Genomic DNA, 18,817 nt, shown 5'->3' on the forward strand with positions numbered 1-18,817 from the left:
CTATTTGCTTAGGGATTTATCACATTAAGTCTTTTAATTTGCATCAGACTAGAATCTGGCATTTGGTAGCCCCCCTCTTCTTTTCCTTTCCACTCCTGAAGTGATTTTTCTAATTTAATTTAAATCTGCTTGACTGCTTTATAGAGGGAGGCTATTATATTATCATGCTTGCAGCTGACACCGTGAGCTTGTGTTACAGAGCCTCTCCAATCTCAGGTGCCTGCAGCTTCTAAAATGCACCACTACACAACATGAATTACATACTTTTCATAGAACTATAGAATCATAGATTCATTAAGGTTGGAAAAGACTTCCAGGATCATCTGGTCCAACCATCCCCATACTACCAACGTCATCTACTAAATCATGTCCCTAAGCAACAGTTCCGATCTTTCCTTAAACACCCCCAGGGACAGTGATGCCACAACCTCCCTTTTGCACCAAAGCATTGCTTGGTGAGTTTCTATGAAAGACTTTTGGGTCCATAATACCCCTGATGATTTCTTCTCACCTCACACTGAAGTAACTGCTCCCAGAGGACACCATGAACTTCATCACTGAAATCACCATCATGGAAAAATGGAAACTATTTGGGAAGTATTTGAGTTCAGTAAATGCTGTAATTCACCTTGTAAAGCAAACAGTCATATCACATCACTGAAAGATGAGGAAGGTGTTGGCCAAGTCAAAAATAAGATGCTGAAAATAGAAGACTTCTTAAGCCAGCTCTACTGCTGAAGAAAATAAATGTTGAACTGCCCCCTAAGCATTTCAACTAAGAGGGAGTTTTAAGGACAGTCCCTTTTCTGTTGTTAATATCTGCCTTAGGATATACATTCTTGTTCTCCAGATCAAATTGTGAGATAGGAAGATGTTCATTTAAAGACAAATATTCAAGTGTTTAGTTGAATAGTTAAAAATAGCACCTTACCCTTTAAAATCAATTTTCTGGGGGAATGTGAAAAAAAAAAAAAAAAAAAAAAAAAAAAGATATAATATAATTTGCAATTAAAGACAGGAGCTAGAATGTGAAGATGCACAAACCTGGTAAACTGGAAAATAAATAAATAAATAAATAAAAGGTAGGTGATTATAATTAAATTAAAAGACAAGCAGTCTTCTGCAGCACTGTATTTTTAATTGCTTGACCTGACCTTTAAGAAAATGTTTGAAACTTCATAACATAACATTTAAACATCTGGAATAAATCTGCAGGAACCAGGGCAATCCTCCACATGACTAAGAGAACAGCCCAAAGACACTTCCCTGTGCCAATACACCAATGGGCCTCCTAAACAGTCATGCCACTTTGCATCAATTCCAACACCACTGGTAGTCACCCCAAAGTGAATTAAGGACAAGGTAGTAATTTTAACTTGAAATTCATTTGCTTTTGTCAGTTTATATCAGATCGTTAATGTCATCTTCACTGAAATTTCATGTTTAATATTAATGATCTCTGTAGTCTCATGTTAATATATTCAGTGAGCTTCTTTGATAATTTAAGACCATTTCAGATATCAAAAAGCCCAAGGCATATTTATCAGTGTAAGTATAAGGTTTATTGAAGGTATCATTAGAACTTTATATAGGCTCATCTTCCATGCATTATTGACATTATCATTTCATTAGGGGAAGGAGCTATAATTTAGTAGGAACTGCACTTGGTTAATAATAAAAAAAAAAAAAAAAAAGAAATTATTTCATCTCACTTCCTGATGCTCAGGATGATCAGATAAGAAATTACAATAGTAGATTCCTCTTTTCCAATCATAGAATCATAGAATATCCTGAGTTGGAAGGGACCCTTAAGGATCAAGTCCAACTCTTGACACCGCACAGTGGCAACAGAATTTATGGTTCATGCTGTTTAAGCACTTTTTTTTTTTTTTGGGAGAGGGGAGTATTTTGTTTATTTGGGGGAAGACACAGAGCTCTTTGACATGTATCAAGTGACTGGTTACTTCTGGTTACTGGTTACTTCTTACTGGTTACTGGTATACTATCATTGAATATCCCAAGTTGGAAAGAACTCACAAGGATTAATGAGTCCAGCTCCTGGCTTCACATATGACTACCCAAAAATCAAAACTATATGTCTGAGAGCATTGTCCAAATACTTCTTGAACTCCCTCAGACTTGGTGTCATGACCAGTCCCTGGGGAGCCTGTTCCAGTGCCCAATCAACCTCTTTGTGAAAAACTTTTTCCTAATATCCAATCTGAACCTTCTGTGATGCAACTCCATACTGTTCCCTTGGGTCCTGTTCCTGGTCACAAGAAAGCAGAGCTCAGCGGCTGCCCATCCATTCCCCTCATGAGGAAGCTGCAGGCCACCATAAAGCCTCCCCTCAGTCTGTTCTTCTCTAGGTCAAGTGTTCAAACCAAGTGACTTCAGCCACTCCATATAACTCTACCATTGTCGTAACAGTAACTGACTGTCAGTTATAGCATAGAGCTGTATATTTATTTCCTGTAACCACATCTTCACTGGAAAGGAAATGGTAGGGTTTTATCCATCTTTTTTTTTGTTTGTTTGTTTTTACTGTAGTCTGCCCAGGAGAAGAGTATTTTTATGGGTACTTCTAAGGAAGTACCCCTATACATGAATAACCACTGGAAAAACAAATAAACATACAGACAAAAATATCTGTGTAAGTGTACGCAGTGTATGTCCATACTCTGTGTTTTTGTGTGTGCACATAGAATCACAGAATCATGAAGGTTGGAAAAGACCTCCATCCCCCTACCACCAAGTACACACACACACACATATGTATATATGCACATATATATAAATACACACATATAGATACACATATATACAAAGCTATATATGCATACATACAGCTTTTAATCATAAGGTCTAAGGTATATGTATACATTCCTTTAAAAAAGAATTTAAATGAAAATTTATGCATGGTAGAATCTACTACTAACACCAAATAATAGCATTTTTTAATAAATTATCCATCGAATCACAGAATCTTAGCCTCAACCTCATTCAGCTTCACATTAAAGAAATAGTTCATTAATTTCTAAAGATTGAACTGAAATTCATTTTAATACCTCAAGAGAAATTTATGTTCTTGATAACCACATTGAGAGCATTTATTATGAGGTGATATTGTGTTTTTTGTTTCTTAATATCTTGTTCTTTTTCCTTCCACTTTATAAGAACTTCCTCACATGAGGCTTTTAATTATGCTGAGTTTCAGCCAAGTCCCAGAGAGGGAAAAATGAGTTGAAAAAGTGGTTGATACAAGAAAAACATAGGTTATGAGGGAAACAAGGAAATAAAGGAATGACACGAACATAATATGTCTCAGTTAGGATTTTCACACCTATTGTAAGTTATTCTGTCTTCTAACTGACCAGAGAAATAAAAGAACACAAGCCAATGCATTTGCTTATCTCAAACCTGTCCAATTCCCCCATAGGGTGGACGTGAAACTACTTTTGTGGATGATTTCTGTTGCTGCAATGAAGAGTCTTGTCCCTGTTGTGTTTCTTCCAGCAGGTATTGCACCTGAGGGACTCCAACATCTTCTCATATAACAAAATGACTTAATCTGATCTGTTTTTAATTAAACACATCCAGTGATAAATTTGGACCAGGCAAGGTCAGAGAAGTTACCATCTGTTTTGCAGCTCTGTCCATGGTACAATCACCCAGTCAGGATTTTTTTTTTTTTTTTTTTTTTTTGTTCCTATTGCTATCTGTTTCTTTGTAAGTTACTCCTTCATTGTGTTGAAACACAGCATAATTCTGGTTTCTGCTGCTTTGTGTTGTTCTTGGTGTTGGAAAAGATTTTTGATTAATCTTCTAATTTTGATAGCTGTTCTACGAGTGGTGTGTATTGGGTTTATGTGACAAGGTTTTGGTAACAGGGAGCTGCAGAGCTGGCCTCTGTGAGAAGAATCCAGAAGCTGCCCTAAGTTAGATAAGGGACAGTTTCACACAGCTCCACAGGGACTTGCCTGTTGCCTGTTGCTTGTCCATAGACAAGCAACAACAAGTGATGTTGCATTGTTTGCACCTTTGTTAGAGCAGATTTAGGAAGGAGAAAAACTTTCTGTGCAACACCAGCTGGGAGAGCAAGGAGTGAGAAGCAGCCCTATGGCCCCCAAGGTGAGTGCAGCAGGAGGGCAGAAGGTGCTCCAGACACACAGCAGCAATTCCCCTGCAGCCTGTGGAGAGGCCCCTGGTGGAGCAGGCTGTCCCCCTGCAGCCCATGGGTCCCACATGGAGCAGATCTCCACGCTGCAGCCCATGGAGGAGCCTGGAGAAGGTAGATGTGGCCTGGAGGATGCTGCTGCCCATGGAGAGCCCCCGCAGGAGCAAGCCCCAGGCCGGAGCTGCAGCCCGTGGAGAGGAGCCCATGCAGGAGCAGGTGTCTGGGAAGAGCTGCCACCCGTATTAAAGTAGTTAACAGTTGAGAAAAAAAATGGGTTAAGCGTGAGGCTTTGAGGGTGGGAAATTAAAAATAAATCCGTATGAAAATTGGTATAAGGCTTTCTTTAAAGTTATATATATAGGCAAGTATTAGAGGATGTTTATACCAGACTAGTAACCAAAACTTAATCTCTTTCTCTCTTGTGTGTTTCTGATATTTAAACCTATAATGAAAAATTCTGAAGTGATAGATGTAAAACTTGTCTCCTTTAAAGTAAGAGAGAAAACTGTTATGATACTCATGAATATGGAAACAGTATAAGTCTGGGAAGGATGCCTTCTTCTCATATTGTAACTTTTAATATCACTTCCACAATGACATTTGCTGTTTGATGGAAAACATGCACAGAACCCAAGGAAATGACTGGCTGCAGTGTTGCTTTATTTTGCTGTACTTTTAGAGAACTCTGCAACATAAAGTCTTCTTTAGTCCACAACCGGTCAGTGGCACCACATTGTCAGGTGTGCACTCGAGTCATTTGGCAGCTGCAAAGCCTATTTTACCAGTTGAGCTCAAGAATCACTACCAGGAAGGTATGAAATTGTGCACCCAGCCAGCAGTCTAACAAAAGGATTAGATTATTTTAGTGGTCCTGAACCCTCTTCTCTACAGAGATGGTCTACCTACTCTATTTCAAGAAACATTCACAACTGAATCTGACCGAACTGTTTAATAATGTTTTATTTTTCTTTGGACCAGACAAAGACATATATTACGACAGTGCTGGCATAATAACATTCAGGTCAAATTCAAAGCTTCTTCACTACCTTGGAGATGTTATAACTAACCAGAGATGCAAGTGATAATGAGGGTTGGGAGAACTTACTTTAATTCACTTCAAATGTATAAACACTTTGACTTTAAGTCAAACATAAATGTGCTCATGTTACTTTCAGAAAAGAGACTGTTAAAAGGAGCAGGCAGTAAATTGCCAGAGGGAAAGAAAGGACAGAGATCAACCAGAATGTCAAACACCTACACAAGAAGACCATGAGAGGTGTATATATATAAAAGAGGAATAAGAGAATTCAAACAAGGGAAAAAAATACGTAAGTATGTGTGGAGATTCAGGCTGGAACTGGTTTATGTTGAGATGATTGAAGATTATATGTGCATAACTTTATGTATCTATTTATAATACATATATATCATAGAATCACAGAATCATAGAATCATTAAGGTTGGAAAATATCTCCAAGATCGTTTGGTGCAATCATCCCCCTACCACTCACTGTACCATGTACCATGTATATACATATATACATAATATATATATGTGTATATATACACATATGTATATACATACATACATAATAAATATATACATAATTTTATGTATATAGATATGTACTCTATATGTACATAATTAAAAAAAAAAATCTGCTGTATATCTATGTGGATGTGCCATTTAGGAAATATATATGTATGTGAGTGTGTGTATATATATATATATATATGTGCTTGTGTCACTGTGGTCACTGTTCAAATGAATGAGGACATTCAGGATCAAAAGGATGTCTTCACATTCCAACATGTTACATGTAGAAAGGACTGACAGATTTTGACAGGAGAATTAAAGGTACCTATTTCCTCAGAATAGCTTTGAGACAAAATAATACAAAACGCAGCATCAGTTTTATTGTCTTCCAGCTTGCTCTGGTATTCCTAATTACCCAACAGATAAAAACCTGAGCCTTATTATTATTGAGAATAGGCAACACTATATATTCTGAAAGTTAGACAAACGTATTGTATAATAGGAAACCATGAATACATTAAATTGGTCAATGATTCTCCCTACTAAAGTCATAATTTACTATCTCCAGAAGGAGAATCTGCTAAAGAGAAATGAAAACTGCACTGCAGAATGTTTGGCGGATATCTTACAAGCAAGACATGCATCACTAGTGTTGTCCTATTTATTAGTATGGACTTTGGGTCGATGAAGTTCAAAATTATTTATTTTTTTTGTTTATTTTTCCCAATGCAGGTAGGTTTGGCCACAGGTAGAAACAATGAGTGAGTGAAAAAACAAGTTGATATCTGGTAGTAGAGGAGTAGTAGTCATTTTAAAGCTTGATTCTACCCCATATTTAGCTGTTCACACTGCACAGAGAATTTAAATATCAGAGTCCACAGGTTTTGATACATTAGTACTGGAAAGTTATATCAAAAGAGGTTAAGAAGGCTATATATGAGCAGTCTACTTAATTTTTTAAATAAAGGGCTCTGTTGTAGCTAAATGAAACATACTTTTTTCTTAGCCTTCACGTCCTATAGCTGGATTCATAATGCAATCAACAAACTCAGGATTAATCAGTTTTCAGAAAATCTGAGAAATTGTTTTATATCCCAATTAGCCCTCCCTAGTACTAGGACAGTACTTAACAGAGGATAATACAAATAGTGGGATTAGGATCAGCTGTTACAACTAAGCCTACTGTTACTGTGATTTACAGTTCAGCATACAGTGATGAAATTCAGTTGCTTTTAGACAGGAATTAAAGTCATAAAAAGTTTTTGTTTGATACAGTGTGAAATATAGACTGATCGTATAGAAATAATATTTTTATGCAAAAAGGTTGGAAGACAGAAAACTAATCGGTCTTTCTATCATATTCCTTTCTTTCATTTAAAGGAAGAGTATTTGTCTCACAGTCTAGCATCTATTATGTATAAGCATGAAGGAACAACTGCAGACATGCAGAAAATAAATTATATGGAAAAAAATCTTTAAAAGCAGTGGGAACTGTAAGTGTACTGTGTCAACTCTTCTATCAGGACCATCTGAGGTGTGAATTTTTACCATGATACTTTTTGGAATAGGGAGATAACTCAGTATCATCATAGGGCAGCCTTCTGCTGTTTTAGCTTTATGTTTTTACCTATGGTGATAGCGCCTCATCCAGAGCACCCCTTCCCATCCCCCTCATCTAGAGCAGGATGACAAATTTTGTTTGATCATTTGTTAACCCTTACAGATTAATTTTTTTTCCCCCATGTTATCTACCCCAAGCAGCACAGATGGGAGAATTCAAAAACGTGGCATTCTGAAGGCAAGGCACACAAGAATTGCTTTGGTTAAATTATGGTCACTCTTACCTTCTGGTTTAATTCACTTGAATCTTCTCAGTAGCAAACATCTCATGCAATAACAATCTTGTAAAACAAAGGCACCGAAAGCTAAATGTCAGACTGCTAGAGAATGAACAACTGCAACTTGCTAACACAATTTGTGAGGTATCACCTAAAAACTCATGGATTTAGCCATAACCCATCTGATGGTGAAAAGGAAAGTAACTTCTCAGAATGCCACTGAACATTCAATCAGGTTAATCTTTACCTTCCAACTGGCTAGAAAGAGAGGAGGAGAAGGAAGGTGCTATTTACTTGTTATGTTTGCTATTTTTCTTACTATAGGACACAACTGGTAGCCTTAGGACAGTTTTTAAATTCTGCACAAATAGGTCACCTAAAGTGCTATCTGAGATGGTGTTTTAATATGCAATGGCTTCATGTGTTTCTAATAAGTAATAATACTTCAGCTTAATTAATGAAAGGTATATATTTATATTTAATTTCCAACACAGACAAAGCCCAACATGTCTTTGACAAATTAAAAGTACAATCACAAAAAATGTTGATCCAGACTAATCCTTCATCCTTATACCAGGAAATACTCAAAGATGAAATAAAAACCTATTGAATATAGATGTTTTAATTATCACCAGAATAGACAGGGTCTGGGATTTTATTTCATGGGTTGTTGAATAGACTCCCTGCCAACAAAAGGAACCACAGCATCAATTCATAAATTCTTCTAACTCCACATAAAATTAATTAGATCCTCCCCTTCTCATAATTCCCGTAAAATGCTGTTCTAAATTTCCTCCTTTCAGATTGTTGGAACCTACCTTTAATTTCTGGCCTAGGTTTTTATATGGCCATCTTATGATAACCCTTATCCCATACCACAGTTCATTGACACGATTTGTACTAATGCAGTTTTCTACCAGTTGAAAAGCAGATCAACTTTATTTATCATTTAAAACCAATGCATTCTTCCACTGTAAATACTGTGTTATGTTAAACTGGTATTATGCCATCCTGTCTTGACCATCAGGTGTCTTTTTGATTACCAGATGGCATTTTTAACAGTGATACACACAGCCATCAGATATTGATTTAAAACAGAAGCCTCACTTTAATTCTATGATTTGTTCTTTGTTTGACTTTTACTCTCCATTGATGAAAGAGAGGGTCTAGAGAATATAAAAGTCTATATTTGGGAAGGACAAATGTTTTTACCTGTCAAAGGAGGAAAGTACAGGGTCTTTTGGTGTTGGATCTTACATATTTGGTTTTTAGATTCTCCTATCGGAATGCAACTCAATTTTAAGAGATGGATTCTGTCCTCTAGTATGGGCAGACTAAATTGCTGTGCACAGCTTTCAAATGTAGTAAAGAGACATTCAGGAAAAAAGGGTCTGACACACTTCCATTAATGGTTGACCCTGCTGGACAAGGTTAATTATTTATGATTATTGAAATATATCTATAAATACACAGCATGACAATGTGCTTTTACTGGTACAAATGAGGCATCCATTTTTTATTTTTTTTTCCAGATCTTGGATTTTATTTGGACAAGAATGTCTTAACCATCATACAGTGAATGTTCTGCATTTGAAGAGAGAAGACTGGAAATCAGCAAATGCGCATACAACCTTTCAGCTGGTCCCTGTGCTGCCAGCAATGCAAAGGCAGCACTGAGGATGAGTGAGCCCCAGGGGAAGATAACAGTCAGATAGTTGGGGCATATTTAGTGTCTATCTGTTGTATATTGACTGTTTTTTTGGAAAACCTTCTAGATAACTAGCTGAAGTGAGATAAAATGTTGGTGTTTCATACAGTCTCTTTTCAATGCCAAGGCCTAAATAATTTTTGACATTGAAAAAAGATTAAATTAAGAAAGGATATTTTTAGTGGCCCCTTTGTGCTTATCTGGAGAAGTGAGATCTTGAAAACCTGGAATGAATGTTAACCCTTGCTATGGGTTTTGTAGTGTCTTTATTACCTGAAGAGTTGTAGTTTCAAACTGTAGTTTCAAACTGGTTTCAGATTGGAACTGGCAATCAACTTTAGCCAAATTAACTCAGTGAAAGAAAAAAAAAAAAAAAAAAAAAAGAACTGATATATATATTATTTCCATTAATAATGTGATCTCCTCTATGGAACTTCTGGAACTAGTAACAAAACAAAGCAAAACAAGATAAAAAGAAGATTTTTATCCACAGACAATATTGCAATACACAGAGAAAGTGAAGTGAAACAAACCAATCTTTCAACATTAAAATCATTATATCTGCTATCCATGTTCATGTTAAAGCAAATTGAACAACTGTAATAAATATTAAGCAAAGAATGTTATTTTATACCAGAGTTTCTTTTATTTAACAAAAGGTCTATTTAATGCATTCAAATCATGACTTTTTTTTTTTTTTTAATCTTTCTTATTCTTTAATGCTTATAGGCCTAAACAATTGATTGCTCATGAAGATTCCCTCTCTCCCTCCCCCCCAGAATCAAGCATTAAACTCACCCTGTTTTTCATCCAGGTTATGCAGGTCCATGAGCAGTAACACTACCCTTAGGATTTTTCCCCTTTTTCATGCATCATGCTCCAATCTCATGCAGTTTTCAGGTCCAGCAACAAAAGCATATTCCAGATGATTGACTCTTCTCAGCAGAAGGTACCATTGCTGCCAAGAGCCAGTGAAAGCTATTGTGGATGATTTCATGGGACCTGGGGATAATTCACTCTGCCTAAAAAGACACAAGCTAATTTTGAAAGAAATCCTCTTGCTGTCATCTGCTATAACACATTCAATTTAGATAAATCCTTGAACTGGGATTCCTTATGCATAATATATTCTGTTAAACAAATAGAAGCACAACCGCGACTTTAAGAGTGTCCAAGTGATTGCTTAGGTTTTAGCACCCTGGCTGTCCAATTTCTTATCTAAACTATTACAAACAAAGGCAGAATCAGAAGATTAAAAAAAAATTCAAGTGACTGCTGAAGTTCAAAGAGTACTTGTATTTTAATAACAAGTACTGTACATGTTCCATGAAAGTGTTAGCCAGCTGATCTATATGTTAATTAGACTGCCGTTTGAAAAGGAAAATGATTCAAGTGCTTTCATCTCATTTCCAACATAAGCAGCCATGCTGAATACATTAGGAAGCATCATTCCTGCCTACTCTGGCGTCAGCTAAGTCCCTTTTTAGGCATTAGAAGAGAAAGAAAGCAGTAGAGCTGATAGTCAATTTTATGGCAGAATGATTTTCAAATAGAAAACAATTGGTTCAAGAAGAAAAAATAACAATCTCCATAGGGAAAAAAATATTTTAAAAAAATCATCAGGATTTTCTGTTGAACGTTTGTGATTATCTTTTCCATTTCTATTATCTACCTGGAAAAGAAATAGGAAAAATAAAACTAAAAAATAAGATTGCCAAGGAGCCTTCATGTGAGGAGTCAGGTGACTGGAAGTAGGCTGGGTACAGGTGGGGATGTGAGAACTGCAAGGCAGAGAAAGCAGGTGACTAGTGTCTGGCTCCCTGCCTAGAAGATTCTCATCGGAATCACTTTCTGCCTTCTGGCAGAAAATGAAATTGACAAGAGGTCAGAAGGTGAAATTGACAGAATGTTCAGTTGGCAGAAAGTTGACAAGCCACAAAAAAACTCCATATTCCTTCTCCAAATTTTTTTTGAAACCTTTCAGTTCTGGAAAAATAAAAAATATATACTAAGAATAATAAATAATTTTCAAATCACTTTAATTTCTTATTTCAAAATACTGAAACCTTCTAAGGAAAAAAAAAAAAAACATTTTTCCTGTTTGGATTTGGACTGAAGTCCTCAACCTTCAGCACTGCTGCAGTGTTGGCCTAGACAATAGTTCTCAAAAGTGAAGGGGAAAGCAGAGTAAGGGGATACAAATGCAGCTGCGCATTGCCTCATCTCATCTTTGTGTATCCGAATAAAGAGGTAGTAGAAAAATTCTGTTCAGAAATGCTCTTAAGCTAGAAGTGTCACGCTAAGATTTTGGTAGCAGTGTGTTACAACAACCTAGACTACATTTTAGGAGTTAATTATGTCTCTTTGTAAATTGTTTGAGCTGGAATCATGCACCATGCAGCTGGGACTTGAAATCTGGAATTGCATATTTGCAACACTTTGTGACAACAGTTCTGTGTCATAATCCAAGATGAAGTGCATTTAATTTTATCCTGTAACATGAATAATTTTATAAATCTTTTTTTTTTTTTTTTTTTTTTTTTGGTCAGTAAATGGAGTTGACAAAGATTCTGTCTTTTATCGATTAGTAACATACAAAACCACCTTGGAGAATAAACACGGCAGTCTATGAGCTTGCCACTCAAAACAAAACACTTTAAAATATTACTTTAAAAGGGGATCTGATACTGCTATAAAGTAGCTGTAACAGAAGATTACCAACAGCACTCCGTATGGAAGTCATAAAACATACTTCTTGGTACAGTGGATAGTACAGAACAAAGCTGCAAATGAAGCTGTGTGTGGCTGAATAATTAAAAATATTAGACATGCATTTTCATTTTCCTCATTGTGTGAAGTTCTGATTGGGAAAATATTTGACATTATTTCTCACATTCAGTTCTATCTTTTTTTCCTAGGTGCTGACTGAACTTTTCAAAACATTTTTCCACTGATATCTTGAAATGTGTAATACCCAGCAATTTATTTCAGAAGAGTTATTGTAGGAGTATATGATGGACTGATGACATATTCTTTATGAAAATAAACCACCAGCTAATATTGCACCTTATAATACACTTATATTGTCTTAAAGAAATCAATTAAATCAATCCAGTGTACTGAGCACTGGTGATGACTAACTTGGAGTACTGTGTCCAGTTCTGGGCCCCCAGGTAGACCAAGAGAGACCTGGATATACTGGAAAGAGTCCAGCAGAGGGCCACAAAGTTGATGAAGGGTCAGGAAACCTTGTGAGAAAAGGTTGAGAGAGTTGGAACTGTCCATCCTGGAAAAGAGAAGGCTTGGGGGATCTTATCAATCTTCATAAATACAAGAAGGGAGGATGCAACGAGGATGGACCCAGACTCTTTTCAGTGGTGCCCATGCCAGGACAAGAGGCAATAGGCACAAGGTGGAAAACAAGAGGTTCGATCTAAACATTAAGAAGTATTTCTCAACTGCGAGGTTGATAGAGTACTGCCCTAGGTTGCTCAGAGAGGTTGTGGAGTCTCCCTCCCTGAGATATTCAAAAGCGATCTAGTCGTGGTCCTGGGCAACTTGCTGAAGGTGTCCCTGCAGAGGGTAACAATCACAGATAATTTAGATACAGTAATGATGTGGCCCCTGAGATTACATTACAGCTTTTATTTATATGGATACAATGAAAAGGAAAGATAAAGAGAAATTCCAATTTCTAACTTCTGCATGGTTTATTGGGATGTATTCTCCCAACCTGTTCATTTCCCCTGTAAATAAAAAGCTCTTTAAGGTCTTTCTCCTCATTGAGGTTATTGCTAGTGGGTTTAGGCATTATCTCTAAAAGATCAATTACATCATCGTATTATGTTAATCTTAAGAAGTTATGATGTCCCCGAAATAAAGATGGTCTTTTTCATAGTCTAGTTAGGAATGCAAGTGAGAATGACAGTATTGCAAGTTGTACCACCTTATGTCTACAATTACACACAGGTCTGGTCTGCTTTCTGTACACATGAAGCATCTGACCTTTCTTAGATTTCAGATTTTTTCCTCACACAAACATACTGCAGAGCTACATTGATGAATGCTGCAGTAAATGTTTGAAGCTCTTCTTCCCCATTCTCTGAGAGTGCACAGTAATTTCCTACTGCATCAGAGTCAAAAGATAACTTTTCTTTGGGCTGAATTTAAACAGGTCTCAGAGGATTGTAAGTGTATTCTCTTTGTATATCATTAGATTCAGGGAAGAGAAGGAAAAGGACCATTCCCTGAAAATCACAGAAAGAGAAGCTGCAAATATGTGGCTGCAACTGTTGTCAGATGTGCATAAGACACCAGGATAGTAGAGAGGGATCTGCTCTACAAGCAACAATCATGCAGTGATAAAACCCTCTTCCCTCATCGGATCAAGGCCTTGCTCAGTTAACAGTACAGAGCTCTGATATGGAAAAGGAGAGAAAACTGTCTTTGAATTTCTTCTTTGGTGCTGTATCAGATCTTGTTCTCCACTTCAGAAACTGTTCTAGAAAATTAAAATACATTAACCTTGGATATCATAGAATCATAGAATACATGTAACCTGAGTTGGAAGGGACCCACCAGGATGATCCAGTCCAACTCCTTGCTCCACACAGTACCACTCAAAAATCAGACCAGATGTCTGAGAGTGCTGTCCAAATGCTTCTTGAACTCTGGCAGGTTCGGTGCTGTGAGCACTACCCTGGGGGTCTGTCCCAGCACCCGACCACCCACTCAGTGAAGAAAGAACCTTTCCCTAACATGCAACCTGACCCTCCCCTGTCTCAGCTCCGTGCTGTTCCCTTGGGTCCTGTCGCTGTCCTCAGAGAGCAGAGCTCAGCACCTGCCCCTCTGCTACCCTCATGAGGAAGCAGGCCACCATGAGTCCTCCCCTCGGCCTGCTCTGCTCTAGGCTGAACAAACCCAGGGACCTCAGCCACTCCTCATGCGTCTGCCTCTCTAGGCCCTGCACTATCTTTGTCACCCTACTTCAGACACTCTTTAATTGTTTTATGCCCTTATATTATAATACTCAAAACTGCACACAGTACTTGAGGTGATACTGCACCAGCGCAGAGCAGAGTAGGACAATCACCTCCCTCAACCAGTTGGTAGTGCTATGCCTGATGCACTCCATGGTCCAGTTGGTCCTTTTGGCTGCCAGAGTGCACTGTTGCACTCTGTATTCATCTTATCATCTACTGCATCACTATGCACTATCTTCCATTTGTTGCCAAACTGACAAGAAGACAAGAGGCAGTACCACATTTACACTTAAAACAGCAACTTTTTTATAACACTCATCTGCACAAAGAACTGCCACATCGTTTTCCCTTATGATACCACTCCAGACATAACATCTGTAACCATTGTAAGCTCCGGTGATGACCTCACCAGTGGTGCCAACATGACAAAAAAAATTCAGCCTAAACTAACCACTGGTATATCCCTGACCTTAACCAAATAAAGTGTGAGAAAGAACATTCACATTTGGGTTCATCTCAATACCACTGGGCAACAGTTTAACTGAATTTTCGATGTGTGTTCTCTCATTTTAAATTCCATGTGCGTCTGTCTCTTATACCACTTTAAAATCAATGACATAAGGCCAATAATTTTCATTGTTTCACACTCCAAAAAAAAACAAAAAAAAACAAAAAAAAAAACAAAAAAAACAAAACCAAAAAATAAAATAAAATAAAATCACAGAATTGTAGGGGTTGGAAGGGACCTCAAGAGATCATAAGGTCCAATCCCCCTGCCAAAGCAGGTTCCCTAAAGCAGGTTGCACAGGTAGGCATGTAGATGGTCCTTGAGTATCTCCAGAGCAACAGCTGCTGCCAGTACCTCCAGTGGCTCCTGCCCAAACTGTGTCTGATCCCCACTGCCCAACTCAGCAGGGGCAAGGGACAGGTAAACCAGGAGGAGCTGCTGGCCCTGTGTCCCTTTGCTGTGATGGTGACTCCTGTGACACTCTGGACAAGCCTGTGTGTTGTGAAGTCCCACAGGAATCGGCCTCTGGACTGGGTATGGCTGGCAGGCTTTGAGGTGAATGCTTTATATGTACAACTTCCATTATTTCTTAGGAAGATCTTATGCTTGTTTGCTGGAATAAAATAAATAAATAAATAAATAAAATCCTTGAAAATCCTTCAAAAAATCATTGTTCTTACATTTGGATTTTGTCATTTCATTCTGTGCTCCTGGTGTTAAGTTTTCATCTTTGATCCAAGTCCCAAAATTGCTTACTTTCTGGGTTTAGTGTCATGCTGAAGACTCCTGGGTAACCTGTTAAGGTCTCCTTAAGTTCAGCAATAATCAGCCAGAAAAGCGATAGCTGCAGAATCCCTAAAAAGTCTAGCAGCAGATTTTAGCCCTCCTCTGGGAGGCAATTACTCTGTCATCATTTGAAGAGAATGACCTATCTGCTTCTGGCAGGCGTTTCAGTTCCAGACATGAAGTCTGTTTCTGAACTTGCTGCACATCCCCTGTGTGATGGACGCCCTGGTAACCAGTGCTGTAGTGCACTAAGCTATCACATGTCTGCCAAGAGTCAACCTTTAAACAGGGGATCCAGGATGAAAAATGCCTTTGTCTGTTCAAATTAAGATCAACACGTTTGCTTTCTTCATCAGAAACTGTTTGTTTCATTGTCTGGGGCTGACACCAGCACATGTGCTGAGAAGGTAAACAATTTGTTTAAGTTTCTTCATTACCCAATGCTTTCCACTTTGCATGTATCACCTGAAAAAGAAAACAACAAATAAACTCTTCCAATGTCATTAAGCAAGCTTAACGTCTTTTATTTGAAAATAAGGCTTTCCTTGTCTTCTGAACAGTCTAAATAGCTTGGTTTATCCTTTTTGCCATCTGAGGACTGTTCCTCAAACTCTGCTTCCTGATCAAAGGGGGACATTAACAGGTTATTAATAAACACCTATAAATTGTTTCCAGGTATTGTGCAGCAGAAACTACCCCTTCCAACTGTCTTGTTTGGAGAAATGGTCATTTCTCTACAAGATGTTACCAGTTACCAAATGAGATGCAATAAGACTATGCAAATATTCCTAATCCATTGCAATAAAGATAAAACTGGTTCACCTTCTTACCTTTACCTGATAGTTGACATTTTCTTCATATGTTCCAAACTCTTGTAACTGTATGCAGCATCTGCATTAGAGGGGATAAAGTGAGGATGACAGAAGAGAAGACAATCTTAAACTTTTTGAATGGAGCTATTTATCTGATAGGATTAATGAACTGTTAGGACACTGATGTAATGCAACCCAGGCTGGCTATTTAGGACCAAGATTCTTTAGTCTCTAAGCATGACTTCGATAATTGAGGGGTTCTCAGTCATTTATTGAGAGCACAGAGGACCTGTCTGAAAATAACTGACCCTCTGCCCTTGATGACAGTATACATAGTACCCAACTTGAATGAGCATGTCATTGGAGAGGTGGAGGTGACTGCAGCTGGTGAGGGAATCCAGCAGAGAGGATCTAATTCTTTTGTGCTCTCTGAGCCTGAGTCATATCATCTAGACATTCAGAGAGATCTTAGTCTTCCCTACTTGTCAATAATTATGACAAACATATCTTCTGAGCTGCTCCTTTCTTTATATTTATATTTTTTGCTTACTATAGCTAGAGTAAGAAAATATATTCTCTGAAAAACAAAAGGAAAGAGCAATAAAGAGACCTGAAGCACTGAAAACTGTCAGAGTGCAAGGGTCATTTACATTTACTCACTTTATTTGTTACACTTTTAAAGACTTCAATTCTTTGTTGGTTCCAAACAGTTCTAGTAAGGAGAAGTAGATACGATGTCTGCCTGGATTCAAGTACTAATGACTCTTTCATGATCTGGAACAAAGACAGGTGAAGGGAGGCATTTCTTTCACAAACACAAACAATTCCTTTCTTAACAAGTTGGTTGACAGAAAAGATATAACCTGCTTCTCCATTACAGAAAGATGCTGAAGCATGGAGAGCAATTTACTTCTGTGCAACGACATTCATTATTTTCTTAATGGGCATTTTGGTGTTTCTGATTCCAAAAGGGAGTTTTCCTCAGCAGTGGAAAGGCTGCATTCCTGGGTTTATGACTCAGATCAAATTTTGTGCATTTCAATTCAGTATACCTAAGATGAAAATATTCATAAAATTTTAATTGTATTTTTATTGCATAGTCTGTATGGGCACACAATCTTTTTACATACACAGACTTCCGAAAAAAAAAAAAAATGAAAAAGAAAAAAAAAAAAAGTCTTGATGCTAAACTCCAAAGATACATTTGATATATGCATACTTATATGTACATATGTATTTACATATATACACACAGACATACATGCAGTGTTTGTGGCACTGAGTGTCTATATGCATGCAAATATACAAAAAGGTATTTTTGACTCAGCTTAAATGATCCATGCATCACTGTAACAAAGGAGAATTCAGGGAAATTCTTCCTAATTATTGTTAGTATAAATGAGAGAAAAATAAAGGTCTTCTGATTGCTGTGGATCCCAAAGGCATGGCCCATGTTACCCATTCACTCAGCTGCCTTCAGTTCAGCAGTACTGTATTTCTGGGGCTGCAGGATAACTATACTCCATCATTGCTACACACTTTGCTGAACATTTAAAATAATGTTTCTCTTACTTTGGGGGTTTACCTGATGAGGCAGGGAAGAGCATGGTACTTAGAGTGGAACTGTGTATCACATTGATGATGATGTGATGTAGTATACAAATCAATAGTAAAACCAACCAAAACCAACCAACCAAACACAAAAGAAGTTAAAAAAAAAAAAAATCTAAACTCACTGCAAAGTCGTCCTACACTCTCCACCCCCCCCTTTAAAATCTGAGTACCACAAAGTTGTTTGTTCTATTGTGCTGTACAGAATTCTATTTCAAGATTCAGTAACATCATCAACACTATGAAACAGCCAGCAACAAATTGCAGGATAGCAATCTTTTCCCTTCAGTCTCCTTTTCCTGCCTTCTCTTTAGTCTCCTTTTCCTGTCTTTCTCTAATGGTTACCTGCACCAGTAACACCTTTCATGAGAAGTGGAATTCATTCCTTCATTCTTTGAGTGCATCTTAAGGACATCTGAGTATTTTTTTTAATATAATTGATTATGTAAGGGTATCGAGGGTATGGTTCTACCTGGCTTTTTCAAAACATGGCAAAACAAATTCTAATTGGTAATTACTGTTTATAGTGATTATTTATAAGCATACATTTAGACTGGCAATTGGAAGAAGGTAACATGAGGAAGAAAATTGAAAGCAATCTGTTGCATAGGCCATAGGTGTAGCCCTATTTAAATGAAAGGTTGCCCAGCTTTTGTTGTTCACATATCCACACTGAATCATATTGCAGGAAAATAAAAAGTTCAGTTTATTTCCCTAATTCCAGGTAATGCAACATGTGACACTTTTGAAGGCTACTTTGATTCAAGATTTAATTTATTAAAATATGATCCTGGAATATTATGCATGAACATAAACAGAGGCAAGATTACAAAGTAGTTTTCAGATATGAGTTTGATG

The sequence above is a fragment of the Anas acuta genome, chromosome 2, assembly GCF_963932015.1.
Source record: "Anas acuta chromosome 2, bAnaAcu1.1, whole genome shotgun sequence".
NCBI lineage: Eukaryota > Metazoa > Chordata > Aves > Anseriformes > Anatidae > Anas > Anas acuta.